Source organism: Eublepharis macularius, chromosome 8 (assembly GCF_028583425.1).
Source record: "Eublepharis macularius isolate TG4126 chromosome 8, MPM_Emac_v1.0, whole genome shotgun sequence".
Lineage (NCBI taxonomy): Eukaryota > Metazoa > Chordata > Lepidosauria > Squamata > Eublepharidae > Eublepharis > Eublepharis macularius.
This window is the reverse complement of record NC_072797.1, coordinates 143064643-143080646: the sequence shown is the minus strand read 5'-3', so window position 1 is coordinate 143080646 and position 16004 is coordinate 143064643. Positions and strand designations below refer to the sequence as shown.

Genomic DNA, 16004 nt, shown 5'->3' with positions numbered 1-16004 from the left:
GGATTGCAGCAGTCAAAATGAATGTGTTACCAAGAGTGATGTTTTTGCTACAGACAATACCAATCATCAGAGACTCTAAACAATTTGAAAAATGGCAGAGGAAAATATCAGACTTTGTATGGGCAGGCAAGAAGCCTCGAGTGAAAATGAAAGTTTTACAAGATGCAAAGGAAAGAGGCGGAATGCAACTGCCCAACTTGAGACTTTACCATGATGCAATCTGCCTAGTCTGGCTGAAAGAGTGGATGACATTAAAGAATAAGAAACTATTAGCCCTAGAGGGATACAAAAAAATATTTGGATGGCACGCGTACCTATGGCACGACAAAGTAAAGGTCAACTCGATGTTCCTGCACCATTTTGTACGGAGAAGTTTATACACAACCTGGAAGAAGTACAGAATTTATCTACAAGAAGGAACTCCTTGGTGGGTGGTTCCATATGAGGTGATAGACCCGAGAGCTGTTGACAATGAACGACAATGTTTAACATACAAAGAAATAACTAAAGTAGAAGCATCTAAACTTAGAATAAAGACGCAAGAGGAACTATCACCTAACTACGATTGGTTCCAGTATAGACAGATCAGAGATTTGTATAACTCGGACTCTGTAAAAGGAGGTATACGAATAGAGAATTCGGAACTAGAGCAGACCCTTCTTAAAGAGGACAAGAAAAGAATATCCAAGGTATACCAAGTACTGTTGAAATGGTATACTGAGGATGAGACAGTTAAAACACAAATGGTGAAATGGGCTATAAACTTTAACAAAGAAATAACAATGGAGGCATGGGAATACTTGTGGAAGACTACAATGAAGACAACGATATGTACAAATATCAAAGAGAACATCTACAAAATGATTTATCGTTGGTACATGACACCAAAGAAGATTGCGCTAGGGAATTTGAACACTTCTAATAAATGCTGGAAATGTAGGAAGCATGAGGGCTCCCTCTATCATATGTGGTGGTCGTGTGAGGTAGCTAGGGAGTACTGGGGGGTAATAATAAGAGAAATGAGTGAAATTTTACAATTTCAAATTAATAAGAACCCAGAACTCCTGCTACTGAACTTGGGAATGGAGGGAATTCCAGCCCATCACAGGACGCTGATATTTTATATGACGGCAGCAGCTAGACTACTGTATGCGCAAAAATGGAAAGTACAGGAAGTGCCAACTATCGAAGATTGGATCTACAAATTGCTGTACATGGCTGAAATGGACAAGATGACAAGAAAACTGAGAAATCTGGACTCAGGGCAGTTTAACACAGATTGGGAGAAGCTGAAACAATATTTGGAGAAGAAATGGGAGGTGGGAGGAAAACTGTGGCAGTTTGAGAACTACTGAAGTATAATAAAATGTAGAGGGGGGTGACTTTACCGGGGGGAGAAGAGATAAATGTGAATTTATAAGCAGTTAGATTAACAGATTGATATATATATAGATATATATAGGTTAATAAATAGAATATTGATAGAAAATAAGGATTAAATATAAGGATTGAGTAACCAACAATATTTTCTTTCTTTGATAAGATTTGTATAATGCACCAAACTGAATGTCTGAAGGTATAGACGAGTCAAATTGATTAACTATGTGATGAGAGTTATATAGAATTACCATAAAAAGACAGAATGAGTAATATATAGAGGATAAGTCAAATTGTTTGATTTAAATGTGTAAGATTTTTATGGTTTATGATATATAGGTTTATGATATATAGAAATATTGTAAAAAATTGGAAAATAGGATAAATTGTTTATCTAAGATGGAAACAAAGACTTACAGTTTGGGTATATAATAAGAAAAATAGTTAAGGATGTACTGCTTAGTATAATGGAGAATATATATTTGTTTTAGATAGAGGAATTTAATAGAAGTAAGGGAAAAGGGACAAAGGGTTGGAAAACTGTTGGAAGTCAACAAAAGGGGGGGAAGGGAGGGGGTTAGAAATGAAAAATTTGGGGAAAATTGAATGTAAATGTAAAAATAACGGATTCTAACCCAATAAAAAAATTTCAAAAAAAAAAATAATAAGCCACCTCAAGGGAACAGGCACTTCTGCAGTGAATGAGGAAAGTGCGAGTCTTTTTTCAGTAAGCCTTAATTACTGAGGGACTGCACTTTTTTCGCTAAGCCTGCCCCTTTTAGAGTACTGTGGCCAATTTCAGCCTTCACCATCTTCTGTACAAATGTACCTTTTTCTATCCCAAGTCAAGCTCTGAAAAACACGTGTCTGCAAGTTTCCAGTGTATTTTAGTTTGAATTAAGGGGAAAGCGGGTTGCACGGTACTGATTGGCTAGCACCCGCATGGTCACCCCCCTTTCAATCCACAGTCAAGTTTTGCAACTATTTTTAAAATGTTTGTTTAAAACCCCCCGAAAGATCAGCATATAAAGATAAATGCATCAATTTTAATAATGAGGCTAGCTTTCCTATAAAGGGGAAGGTACAAGACAGATGGCTAAAATAGCTTTTCCTATGAAGAAACCACACCTGAAGAAGGACGTGACCGCTGTTTACTATTACATGGGTTGACATTAGTCCCAGTACTCACACTGCAGGCACCCTTGTAAGTGGTTCACCTAGCTCTTCGCCGTCTAAATATGCTTGTTCATAAGCCGTATGCACTATGCAAGCCCCCATAACCAGCCGCCTGACAAGATGAGGTGCCGCTGGCTCCCGCCTGGGAGAACTGAGGTGCAAAGAGTGCCAAGAGAGTAGAGAGACTGGCCCAGCGGTGGACGTGACAGATCGGGGAACAAGACAGGTGCCTGAGTGATTTACATTTTGATCTCCTTCGGACATTCCGCCTCCTTTGCCCCTTTGATAAACCAGTCCTATCCAGCAATTAAGAGCCATCACCCATCTCTGGAACAGTTTTTCTCCTTCCTGGGAACACACAATCTAAATCTCAAAATCTATCACCCAACACCGGACACACTTAATATAAACTACAGTTTATTGCGCAGCATCAAAATAATCAATCACCTCTTTTGTCGCATCCCAGAATGGTGATCAAACGTCCTTAAGACTATTTGGCCTTCCCAGGAAACGAACATCAAGGTTTGAGCCTCTCTCTAAGAAATGCTGGCCGTTATTTCCTTTTCCATGGACCTCTGATAGGTAAATATTCCCCGAAACCTATGCTATTCCCCTTTCCTAGCTATATATTCCTAGGTTCTTGTATGCTTGCTGAAATATATATAGTTGCTTTGTCTATCTGTGTGTATTATATATTTCCTCTTCAATAAAAACTAACAGTTTGGTGTAGTGGTTAGGAGAGCGGGACTCTAATCTGGAGAGCCGGGTTTGATTCCCCACCCCTCCACTTGAAGCCAGCTGGGTAATTCTGGGTCAGTCACAGCTCTCTCAGAGCTCTCTCAGCCCCACCCGCCTCACAGGGTGTATGTTGTGGGGATAATAATAACAATAATTTTATTGTAGTGTTTTATCTGCTTTTATGTGTTTTTATGTAAATTAAAATGTTGTGCTCTGCCCTGAGCCCGCTCGGCAGGGAGGGCGGACTAAAAATCTAATCTAATAAATAATAAATAAATACTTTGTAAACCGCTCTGAGTGGGCATTAAATTGTCCTGAAGGGAGGAATATAAATCAAATGTTGTTGTTATTATTACCTTTGTTTTGGAAAAAGTAATCTTGTTGGCATCTTCAGGGGAGGGACCCCGGAAAAATTGATGGAATAGCCTGTGAGTTACTGCTTCTCACAGAGCTTTCTCCTTCCTGCTAATTCCCCTTACTCACAAGGAGTTTCATCCCGGTAGCACCATGGTTCTGTGCTCGTGGGGAGCTCTTGGAAGTTTGCAGCCCCGTGTTCTCGAAGGCACAGAAACGCATCACCGGTTGCCGTCTTAGTGACTTGAGGGGAGCAGTTCTGATCACGGTCGTGCCCCAGCTGGAATTCTTCATCTTGTAAGGCCACTTCAAGAGTGGGATCACAAGACCCTCTAACCAGAAAGCCAATGAGATCCCGCTCCCAATCGGCTGCTTTCGGCTGGTTCCAGAGATGTGAACGAGATCTATTCTGATCCAGTTATAGTCAATTTGGGCCATGGTTCTCAGCAGCCCTGTAACCCACCAGGATGTCTGGGTGAGAACCAGACCGTATTCTTTGCAGAGCACTAACAGAGGCAGCAGGTACAAAGAGCGAGGCGGTTTGTAGCTCATGGTTTGGTACTTAAAGGGCAGGAGTGGAGGCATCAGAGGGACCTCAAGGGGCAGGGCGCTCCACAGGCAAGTGGCCACCATTGCAAAGGCCTTGTTCTGGTTGCCACCCAGCTCCCCTCTACCGCCCAGGGTGCAGACAGCAGGGCTTGGGGTGAGCATTTTAAGCAATTGGCTGGACAGTCCCGGGGCAGGGGGCCTTCAAGTACCCCAGCCCCCAGCCTTAGAGGTAAGAACCAGCTTTGTAAATTGTGCCTGGAAACAAGCAGCCAGCACAGATCTTTCAACACAGGGATGGTTAATTGGTTTCAGGGGACATAACCGTGTTACAGCCATTGCCTTTAATTTCTGTTCTGGGATTTTGTGCGTAGAGACCCCAATGGCTTGTAGCCCACCTCTCTGCTCAGCCAAGCGTAAAGCCTCCCTCCGACAGGCGGGGCTCAAGGAGAGCCTCTTCCTTCCTCGGAAGGCTCCTTGGCCGGAGAGACGGCTTCCGCTTCGGCTGAGCAGAGCGTGAGGCTGTCAACTTCAGCCTGGGAAATTTTTGAAGATTTACGGGTGTGGCCTGGAAGGATGGGGAGGGACCACACTGGGGTAGAATGCTATACAGCAGCCATTTCCTGCCAGGGAATTGATCGCTGTAGTTGGGAAAGCTGTTGAAATTTGAGATCTCCAAGCCCCCCCCCCCAGCATAGTGGTAGGAAACAAAGAAATAAATTAGCCAGGAGGAATGCAGCTGTGCTCAAGGAGGAGCAATTGGGAGTGACTTGTGTCTGCATATCACTGCAGGTGGGGGCACATACGACTGAGTACCTTCCAGATTTGGAAAAAAAAACCCACCTGCCTATCGAAAACTGGATGTGAAGGGACAGTACTCTAACCTAGGCTTCTTGCAGATGTCCAGCTTTGTACGTGCAAGAGCCTCTCCCCCCATCACTACCCCAGAGGATCAATTAGTGTTGTGAACCCCACCCCCACCCCGCTTCAGTCTAATGTGGCACAGCCAACCCACAGGAGCAACGGCCCCACTAGAAAAAAGCCCCAGGCACTAGTTGCATATCAGGTGTGCCTACACAGGTGTCCTTTTGGATTGAGGTAAAGGAGGCTTCAATTGTAGTGAACGCTGCCCTCTGCTGTCGAACTGCAGTTTGTCAGACTGTGGCTAAATAAGGTACTCTCTGCAAGATTCCCTTTAGAAGCAAGAATAAGTCCAATGTCTGGCAAAGGAAGCTTTATTGCAGAAAAGATCCATTATAGTCCACTGTCCTGAATAGGAGACTCAGGATGGTACATGATCATTGTTACCAATGAAGAGCAAGCATAGGATACAGAGTAACAATACCCATCTGGAACAGCCTCCCCCCACAGTTCTCAAAACAACATCTTTCAGTCCTGGGAAGCTGCTCTCCTTCAAGGCCAATGCCTGGTGGAACGGTGTTAGACAAAACAGTCTCCTCTGGTGGGAATGCTGCTTGGGAACTGGTGCACCTGAGGAGAAAATACTTAAACACTAAAAGCATTAGAAAATGGAGTCAGTATAGTTAAGATATATATTGGACCTGACATTTCTGCCCCCCTTAAAATAGATCCCCCCCTGGTTTATATGGGTAGCGAGTATGAAAAGCTTTGGTTAATCTAGGAGCATGAACATGTGCAGAGTTCACCCATTCATCGTAACCAGAATCAAAGTCCTTCCATCTAATGAGGTAAAAAAGCTGATTTCTCTTGATTTTAGAGTCCAAAATTTGTTGTACCTCATAGTGTATTTGGTCGTCAATTAAAGTTGGAATGGGTGGAGCTTTGATATGCCATTTGTCGTCGGTGGGAGCTTTCTTCAAAAGGCTGACATGGAACGTATCATGCACATGGCGAAGGTTCTTGGGCAATGTTACAGCAACAGTCACTTTATTTATTACTTTGCGCACAGGAAAAGGTCCTAAGAATTTCAGAGCGAGTTTGCGGCTTGTCTGAGCTAGCTTTAGGTTCTTTGTGGAAATATACACATGGTCTCCTGGTTGTAATTCCCATTCGGCCACACGATGGCGATCTGCGTACTTTTTGTAATCCAGTTTGGCTTTTTCGAGGTGTCTCTTAATGATAGTCCATTGCTGCACCGCCTCCCCCCACCATGAGGATACATCTGGCAATTTAGAGGAATGGAGAGGGGGTGCGTCCAATGGGAAGGGATTGAAGTGAGTCCCATATACAATTTTGAAGGGGGCTTCTCCCGTTGAAGCGTGTACACTGTTGTTATAGGAGAATTCGGCTAGAGGGAGAAGGTCCACCCAGTTATCTTGTTGGAAATTGATGTAGCAACGAAGGAACTGTTCTAATATTTGGTTTGTTTTTTCGGATTGCCCGTCGGTTTGTGGGTGGTGGCTTGAACTGATACCTTGTTCAATATTCAACATTTTCAAAAGCTCCCGCCAGAAGTTGGCAACGAACTGTCCGCCGCGATCCGAAATCACCTTGGACGGAAAAGAATGTAATTTTACGATGTGTTTTAGAAACAGATCCGCTAGTTTTCGAGCGGAGGGTATAGCAGTACAGGGGATAAAATGGGCTTGTTTGGAGAACAGATCTACCACAACTAAAATACAATTATGTCCTTTTGAAAGAGGTAGATCAGTGATAAAGTCCATGGAGATTACTTCCCAGGGCCTGTTCGGCGTTTCTAATGGGTGCAGGAGACCCGGAGGTTTCCCTTTCCTGGTCTTTGCGCTGAGGCAAACAGGGCAGGAACTAACGTATTGGGAAATGTCTTTGCGCATGCCCGGCCACCAGAATTGTCTTTGAACTAGGTGTAAAGTTTTCAGATACCCATAATGTCCAGCAGTGGGAGCATCATGACAGCGCCGCAAGACTTCCAGCTTAAGGCTGTCCGGGACATAAAACTTGCTCCCAGCTAGCCAATCCCCCTGTGGGGATTGGGTTAGTTTGTTTCGCGGAGCTTTATCCCCCTCCTTCTCCACTTCAGTTTTAAGTTTCGATTTCCATTCTTGGTCGGCCGGGAGGGGCTGCTTAGCACGGCTGCGAGTAGTCACCACGCCCCCAAGTTGCTTAGGTGAGAAGACCGTGTCGACAGTCTCCGCCCGTTTGCTCTTATGTTGGGGCATGCGCGACAGGGCGTCCGCTAAAAAGTTAGTTTTGCCCGGGAGATAATTGAGGGTGAAGTTGAACTTGGAAAAGAATTCCGCCCACCGCAATTGCTTGGCATTCAGTCTGCGTGGGCTTCGGAGGGCCTCCAAATTTTTATGATCTGTCCAGACCTCAAAAGGGTATCTCGCCCCCTCCAGCCAATGCCTCCAGTTTGTGAGAGCTGCTTTCACTGCAAAGGCCTCCTTCTCCCACACATTCCAATTCCTTTCTGCCTCTGAGAACTTTCTAGACAAGAATGCACAAGGCCGCAATTTCCCATCCTCCCCCTTCTGCAGCAAAACCCCCCCCTATCGCCGTATCGCTGGCGTCGACCTGTACTATGAAGGGGGACTGTTCGTTGGGGTGGGAGAGGATGGGTTCCGTTACAAATTGCTTTTTAAGGCATTCGAAGGCCGTTTGGCAATCGGGGGTCCATTGTAGTTTAGCAGAGGGTTTTTTGGCTTGGTCCCCTTTATCTTTGGTTTTCAGCAATTCTGTTAAGGGGAGTGTGATTTGGGCGAAATTTGCTATGAAGTCTCTATAGAAGTTGGCAAAACCCAGGAAGGATTGCAGTTCTTTGCGGGTGGTGGGTGTTTGCCAATCCTGGATCGCCTGTATTTTGGCTGGATCCATTTTCAACCCCTCTTGTGAGATACAATACCCAAGGTAAGTGAGTTCGGTTTTATGGAATTCACATTTGGACAATTTGATGGGCAGTTTATTCTTCATCAAGGTGGCCAGGACCTTTTGTACCATTTGAACATGTTCTTCCTCGGTGTCAGAATAAATTAAAACATCATCAAGGTACACCACCACCCCTTTGTACAAAAATTCATGTAAAACTTCGTTTATCATGGACATGAATACAGACGGGGCTCCCGTCAATCCAAAAGGCATAACTAAGTATTCATATTGTCCGAGGGGCGTATTAAACGCGGTTTTCCACTCATCCCCTGCCTTGATACGAACGTGGAAGTAAGCATCTTTTAGATCTAATTTCGTAAAGATCTTACCTTGGGCCACGACGTTGAGAAGGTCTCGGATGAGCGGTATAGGATAGGCGTTGTTGGTGGACACTGCATTTAGTCCTCGGAAATCCGTGCACAGTCTGAGTCCCCCGTCCTTCTTTTTCACGAAGAGAACTGGAGCGGCGTGGGAGCTAGAGGCTGGGCGGATGAACCCTCGTTGGAGGTTGGTGTCGATGAATTTCCGGAGCTCTTCACGTTCATGGAGACTCATGGGATAGAGTCGTCCTTTAGGCAATGAGGCTCCGGGTAAAATTTCCACCGCACAGTCCGTTCGTCGGTGCGGGGGTAGAGTATCAGCTTCCTCCTCCGAGAAAGCATTTAGGAAAGGCCAGTACGGTTCGGGTATTTGGTTGACTTCTTCTTGGGTGAGGAGGGCCTTTTCTTTGTAAGTTGGGTCCTCGCCCCAGTTTTGATTCCAACGGTGAAGTTTACAGTTGGCATGATTGAAGGTAATACATCCTTGAGCCCAGTCTATGTAGGGATTGTGATCACATAGCCATTTGCTGCCTAGAATTAACGGGTACTTGGCAGTAGAGCTGATGACAAAGGACCTCTTTTCCCAATGTTGTCCCATGCCTGTGATCACCGGGATGGTTTCAGTTGTGACCGGATTCATGTTGGTACCATCCATTTGTTCAAAAATTACTGGATTTTGTAATTCCCGAGTTGGTAAGACTAGTCCATTGACTAGAGCTGGGGCTATGATATCTATTGAGCAACCCGAGTCAATAAGAGCTTGCACCCGAATGTGCATTTTTCTCTCTGGGTTGATTAAAGTCACTGGCATGAATAAAATGGACCCAGGTGGCCGGTTCCGTGCAGGGACGGGCTTGGGGCGGATCTGTCGTTTGGGCCCTTTTACGACAGATCCATCTCGTTTCCCGACTGGGGACTTTCTGGATTGACTTCTGCAGATGGGGAAGCGGGATCGTATTCCATAACTTCTTCCGCTTCCAGCCCTCTTTCTGAGGCTGGCCTTTGGGAAGCGCCGCGGCCTCTGTTTGCTCGTGGAGCTGGAGTCGGGCGTTGGAGCGTAGGGAACGGAGCAAGGGTTGGACGCCGTAATTGGAGCGGAGGTCTTTGCACAGGCCGGTAGGGGCATTGTGCTGCAAAGTGACCAGCCTGTCCGCATTGCAAACACAGCCCTTGTTGCCATCTAGCATCTCTCGCTCCACGGGTGGCGTAGCCAGCTCCCCGAGCTCCCTTCTGTAAGGTCAATGGTCTTCTTTGTCCCGTTTGTTGTTGTTGCTCAACCAAACGGACTTCTAAAATGCGATTCTCCACTTCGCAAACAAGTTGAATCCAACCTAACAGCGTAGGGGGATTGTCTTGCATGAGGGCTCTGTCCAAAAGTCTCGGATTAAGTCCTTGTTTGAACAGAATAATTTTTGTGGACTCCTCACACCTGGGGCACTTGGCAGCCAATTGTCGGAATTTCGTGATATAGTCTCTCGCTGCCATGCTGCCCTGCTTAATGGCCTGCAATTCTGTTCGGGCCCTGGTTTCCTCTAAGGGGTCTTCATATTGTGCTCTAATAGCATCTACCAACCCCTGGAGAGTATCGAGTTCTGGGGCCCCGATATTATATAGTCCTACGTACCAGTCCGCTGCTTTCCCTTGTAAGCGGGAGCCGAGATGTTCAATTTGGCTGGCCTCGCTGCCGAAGAGGTGTCCCCACCGGTTGAAGAATTGCACGACTTGCACTAGAAAAAAGCCCAGTTTGGAGGGATCCCCATCAAAAGTGGCGTCCAGTTTCACCCAACCCATTGGGAGGTCTTGCCTCGGAGCCGGTGCTGGGTAGAAGTCCGCCGGAAGCATCAATGGCACTTGAGGTATGGGGGGACCCGGTTGTGCTGGCGGTGGCATCACCGGTTGAGCCGGGGGTGGCGGCCTCGGCTGGGCTGGCGGTGGTGCTCTCGGCTGGGCTGGTGGTGGTGCTCTCGGCTGGGCTGGCGGTGGTGCTCTCGGCTGGGCTGGTGGCAATGCCGGAGGTGCTGGCCGTAGCGGTTGAGGTCGGTGCGGCGGAGTAATAATCGGCCGCTGAGGGGTGGGTTGGTGGGGTCGTAGTGGTGTAGGCCCCATCGGTTGGTTCGGAGGTGGTCTTACGGGCTGTTCCAGTGGCAAACGTATCGGCTGCAGCGGCGGGGTTAGTTGTGGTCGAAGCGGAAGGGGCCGCAGCGGCGAAGGCCGAATGGGTGGAAGGCCGCGCGGGCTTGCCCCTCCAGGCGTTGTTGTTCTGGGAAGCGTCGGCTGGCCTTTTGGCGCTGGTAGACCATCTCCCGGAGGTTGCCCGACGGGAACAGTTTCGCGCGGTTGACCAGGGGCTCCCTCCCCTGATGGAGCCACGGGTGCTCCCGCTTGGTCCGGCCGGACCGTTTTAGGGGAAGTATGGGGGGGTATCACCGGTGTATCACTTGGCTTTTCCTCCCCTTCCGTAGGCCTCTCAACGGGGGTCTCGTCTGGCGGCACATCCCCTCCCGTGATAGGAGGTTCGATGGGAGTCTCACCGGATGGCACAACCGGGTGGTCCCTTCTCGGTGGAGTTTCTCGCTGAGTGGGAAGTTCCTTGGGTTGTTCTCCCGATTCGCCAGGATAGGTGCCCCCCTCGCCGGTAGGCGACGACCGCTGCTGAACTTCCTCCATCGGATAGGAGATGACACTTTGAAGGGTAGCTATCTGTATCGCCATCTCTTCAGGAGACAGTCTTTCCCCTGCCCCCATTGAGGAAATTAAATGAATGGCGTGAGCCAAACTTTCTTCCATATCCATCAGCTTAGCTTCTAATTGTTGTATACGACTTGGCCCTGGTTGTTCGCTCAGGGAACCTTCATTCGCTGTACTCACCGGGGAGAAAGGGCCCCACGGAGGAGGGTCCCCTTGGACTATTCGCGACCTCGCGGCTAGAATTCCCTTGGCCATACCCGTCACGGCCGAGATGCTGGTATCTACCGCATAGGTGCGACCTCGTATCTGCTCCCAACTTTGTTCAGGGACTTCCGTTGGCTCCTTCCACGGGGCAAGTTCGGAATAATCCCAACTCAGGGCGCCTCGGCGAGACGTGTCCCCCTCCATCTGCTCAAACGTCCTGTTCCAATATCGCCATGGTTGGCTGCTATCTAGTTCCGGGACGGTTTCTAGGCTTCGGCGCCCGTCCATCGAGACTCGTGGATGGAGTCCACCTGCCCGGCGCTCTCTGGTTTCTCGGGGTCTGGCTCCCCACTCCGACGGGGTGGGTACCGAGATCAAGGGGAGAGCGGTTGCTTTCGGCCTTGCCCCGAGGTTGCTTTCGGTCTCGTTCCGAGTACTGAAGTCGATGAGAGGCAGGGTAGAAGTGGAGGCTCCGGTTCCGTTCCCGGTTGCTCCCAGCTCCTGGGAGTCTTGGGTTTGCACCGGTTGATTGTCGGGAGACGCATACGGATCAAACAAAGGATCCCTGTCCGGGACAACCTTGGATTCCGCTGGGCCCGACTCAGACATGATTGGTAACAAAATGTCAGACTGTGGCTAAATAAGGTACTCTCTGCAAGATTCCCTTTAGAAGCAAGAATAAGTCCAATGTCTGGCAAAGGAAGCTTTATTGCAGAAAAGATCCATTATAGTCCACTGTCCTGAATAGGAGACTCAGGATGGTACATGATCATTGTTACCAATGAAGAGCAAGCATAGGATACAGAGTAACAATACCCATCTGGAACAGCCTCCCCCCACAGTTCTCAAAACAACATCTTTCAGTCCTGGGAAGCTGCTCTCCTTCAAGGCCAATGCCTGGTGGAACGGTGTTAGACAAAACAGTCTCCTCTGGTGGGAATGCTGCTTGGGAACTGGTGCACCTGAGGAGAAAATACTTAAACACTAAAAGCATTAGAAAATGGAGTCAGTATAGTTAAGATATATATTGGACCTGACACAGTTTAGCTGCTGCTGACCGAAACTATGCCCCCCCCCCAGCAACGGTTTTTCAGTTGCCCCTGAGAGTGCAGAGCAATGGCCCTTGGCTGGGACCCTTAAAGGGCCATCTTTCAGCCACAAGGAGGAGGGAGCCAAGGCAGCTCAGAGGCTCGACACTGGCCGTGGGGGGCGGGAGGGGGGGTGACAAGCGCTGACCCTTGAACTTGTGCTCATGCCAGCCAGGTCTGAGCTCACTACGGTGTGGACGAGGCAACACGGGTTAGGGATGCTTCGACTGGCTTGACTCATGTCCTGTTCTCCATTGGCAAACAGGGAACCCACTTTTCAGCTACCTGTTTATCTATCACCCATCTGTTCACGGGTGGCAGGTTGCTTTGCTGTATTCCTTTCTGACAGCGTGCACAAAGCAATTGTCTTCTTGCGCAGTGAAGGCTGCCGCCTTCTCTGCCGTACAGCCAGAGGGCTTTTTACAGAAGCCCCCCCCCAGGCTTAGCAGAGGGCCAGCTGGCAGGGCAGAGGCAGGAGGCAGCCTGTGCCAGGTGCCCCATCCCATGCTGTCCTGGCAGGGTGGGAGCGGAGCTGGTCAGTGCTTGGAGGGGCTCACAGATATGCTGGGGGCCCAGTCCGTTCTCGCTTCCCCACCCTCCCTCCTTTTCTTGTTTGGAGCACATGGGCACAGGGCATTTCTGCTAGATGACTGGTTAATTGCTTCGTCACAACTTTCTGATGTCCATTTGACGCATTGCAGGGAGACAGTACCGGCGTGTCATTTCACTCCATTTGGGAGATCCCAGCTTTAAGGGATCTTGCGGGGAAGCCACTTGAGATTGTGCCCAGTTTGGGTGCCATTGTCCACCTTTACTCCCAGCTGGCAGGGGAGCCATGGAGCGGCTTGTGCCCAGGTGGGATCACACCACCTGCCATCCCATAGTTGTCTCCTAACAGGCAGGTTGGGAAGGGGTGCCAGCAGATGGCAGGTGGGTCATCGGATGCTTGGATCTGTGCCCTAATGCTCCAACGGCTGTAATCAATAAAGTTGTGAGTGACCAGGTTTTCTCCATCTCTGAGCTGTGGCCATTTTGTGCTCCTCCCCACAATTTGCCCCTGGAACTGCAAAACGTTCGCATTTGCTATTGTGCGCTAATATTCTGACTATCTATTACTGCTATCTCTTTCTTTCCTCTTTTTAAGATCCTTCATTGCAGCTCGAAAAGAAAACCTCATTTGATCCTGACTTTGTGGTCACGAAATGCTTGCTGACTAGTAAATTGGCTGCAAAGTTATTTCAGAGTTTGTCAGAGATTAATGTAACTTTGGATGAAATTAAATCTAGAATGGCTGATATACAAGGTATTCTTACAACTGCTTTAAAACAGAAAGCACTGCAGAGGTATATTATAGATAAAATTAATAGATGTTCAGGGAGTCAACCACATGGTTTTAATGTTTGTTATTTGAAGAGGAACAAAGATTTGCAAGCTTTTACTGGAGAATCTGCTGATTTTAATACAACTCCTTTAGAAACACATTCTAGTTTTAAAGAAAGAGGCATCTATTTGCTAGCAAAGGAATGTTTTGGTTACATCCCCCTCCCCCCCTAATTGCCTCTTCTCTCTCCTCCTCTCCTCCCCCCTCCTCTTCTATATTTGACCAGTCTCTGTATCATGCATCTGATGAAGAGAACTTGATTCTCGAAAGCTTATGCTACAATAAAATTGGTTAGTCTTAAAGGTGCTACTGGACTCTTTTTGATTTTGCTACCATAGACTAATATGGCTAACTCCTCTGCATCTATTTGCTTACGAATCTCCTAGTATTTTCAGTATTTCTATTGTCTAGTGGTTAGACCCCTAGATGGAAGTCAAAGGCTGTTTCCACATGGCTCCCCACTGCTCGAAACAACCCAGAAGATCGTGCAAAGAATGCGGAAGATCGTGTTTTCTCACGCGAGAGTTGCGTGACGTCACATGATGTGACATAGCGCAAATCTTGCGTGAGAAAACGCAATCTTCCGCGTTTTTTGCACGATCTTCCAGGTTGTTGCGAGCAGCGGGGAGCTGTGTGGGAACGGCCAAAGTTTCAAGTTAAAGCCAACTTGGAACACTTGATCAATTTTCCAGTCAGAAACCCTTGACATAAATGTGTTGCCAACAAAATAGAGCAACACGGTAATGTAATTGTCACAACAGAGAATCTCCCGTGTGGTATTATGTCTTCACAATTGTTTTAATAAAGGATATATTAATTGAGTACTGTTTCACAAACTCAACACTCTTATGCCAAATGGCTTAAATATAGCCAACGATTACACCTGCTTTCTGGGATAATAACAATGTTACTTTAAGGACGGAGATTGTGTGATTAGGGCGTGGATGGCTTTCTGTAGATAATACAGCTGTTAGTCAATGGGACACAAATGGAAGTAATTGACAAATCAAAGAGGGATATGGAAGGTTAACTATGATGAATCTTTGAGTGAGTATATTGTAATATGAATATACTAATGTATGTTTTAAAATTTGGGAATGTATTATATTGTTATGTGTATTTTCCAGCATCTGTGCTCTTTGAGAAAGAAGCTTGGAAACGGACCTTACAAGGATCTGGACCGTCCGTTAGAGAATGCAGTCACAGAACCAACTACGTGAACCTATGATTATAGGTCCTTTTGATCTGTGACATTCACAGTGTCTGGAATTACCCTTATACTGTACCTGTATTGTACCTGTATGCAAGGCAAATCGAGTTCTATATGAGAAATAGTGTCATAAGATGCCAAAAGCAATTGCACTTTAATAACATCCATGATAGCACTTTGAGCACGGGACACTTTAATGAATTGTTTTTAGAACGCATAAGATGCCTGTATAATTGAGGTCTAGGGAGGTTGCAATATATGGTGTAGTATATGGTTGTGTCAAGAGAAACAAAAGAATATACAAATTGTTTATTACATCCCTTACTCTGTATAAACAAATTTGTGAAACAGTACTCAATTAATATATCCTTTATTAAAACAATTGTGAAGACATAATACCACATGGGAGATAAATGTGTTGCCAGCATCAAGCCCAAGTATGAGATGTGTGGTAACTTGTCTTTCAGTAGCGGCCCTCAATTATTTTGAAACACAAGAATTCATTGTGAAGACATAATGTATGAGTTACATGCGTATTTAAGTCTGTAGTCATAACCCCGTTATTGGGTGCAATAGATTTAATAATAAACAAGTAGATAGTAATATAAATACATATTTACAAGGTAAGAATAGGACACAGTACCAGGCTAATGAGAAAACTAGGGAGGAGTTGAGTGCTGATTTAATGATAATGAATGATACAAACAGGGCTTTTTTTCAGCCGGAACGCCGTGGAACATCTGGCACATCTTGAAAATGGTCACATGGCTGGTGGCCCCGCCCCCTGATCTCCAGACAGAGGGGAGTTGAGATGGCCCATACAGCGCGGAGGGCCATCTCAACTCCCCTCTGTCTGGAGATCAGGGGGCGGGGCCACCGGCCATGTGACCATTTTCTCCGAGGGCAACCCACTGAGTTCCACCACCTCTTTTCCCGGAAAAAAAGCCCTGGACACAAATATTGCCTCTGAACAGACCAAAAGTGGTGTAGGTAGGACAACTCTAAATGCAGATAATTCTGAATTGACTAACAACCCTAACTTGTCTCCACCTACTTCAGCTCAAGTCGATGATTTACTTAATTTACCTAGTCCTCTT

General features: G+C 46.9%; 1 gene segment (V, D, J or C); it reads right to left on the bottom strand.

Annotated features, from left to right (window-relative positions):
- The window catches only part of LOC129335010 (T-cell receptor beta-1 chain C region-like), a 127397-nt gene that overhangs the window by 29884 nt on the left and 81509 nt on the right, over nucleotides 1-16004 (bottom strand).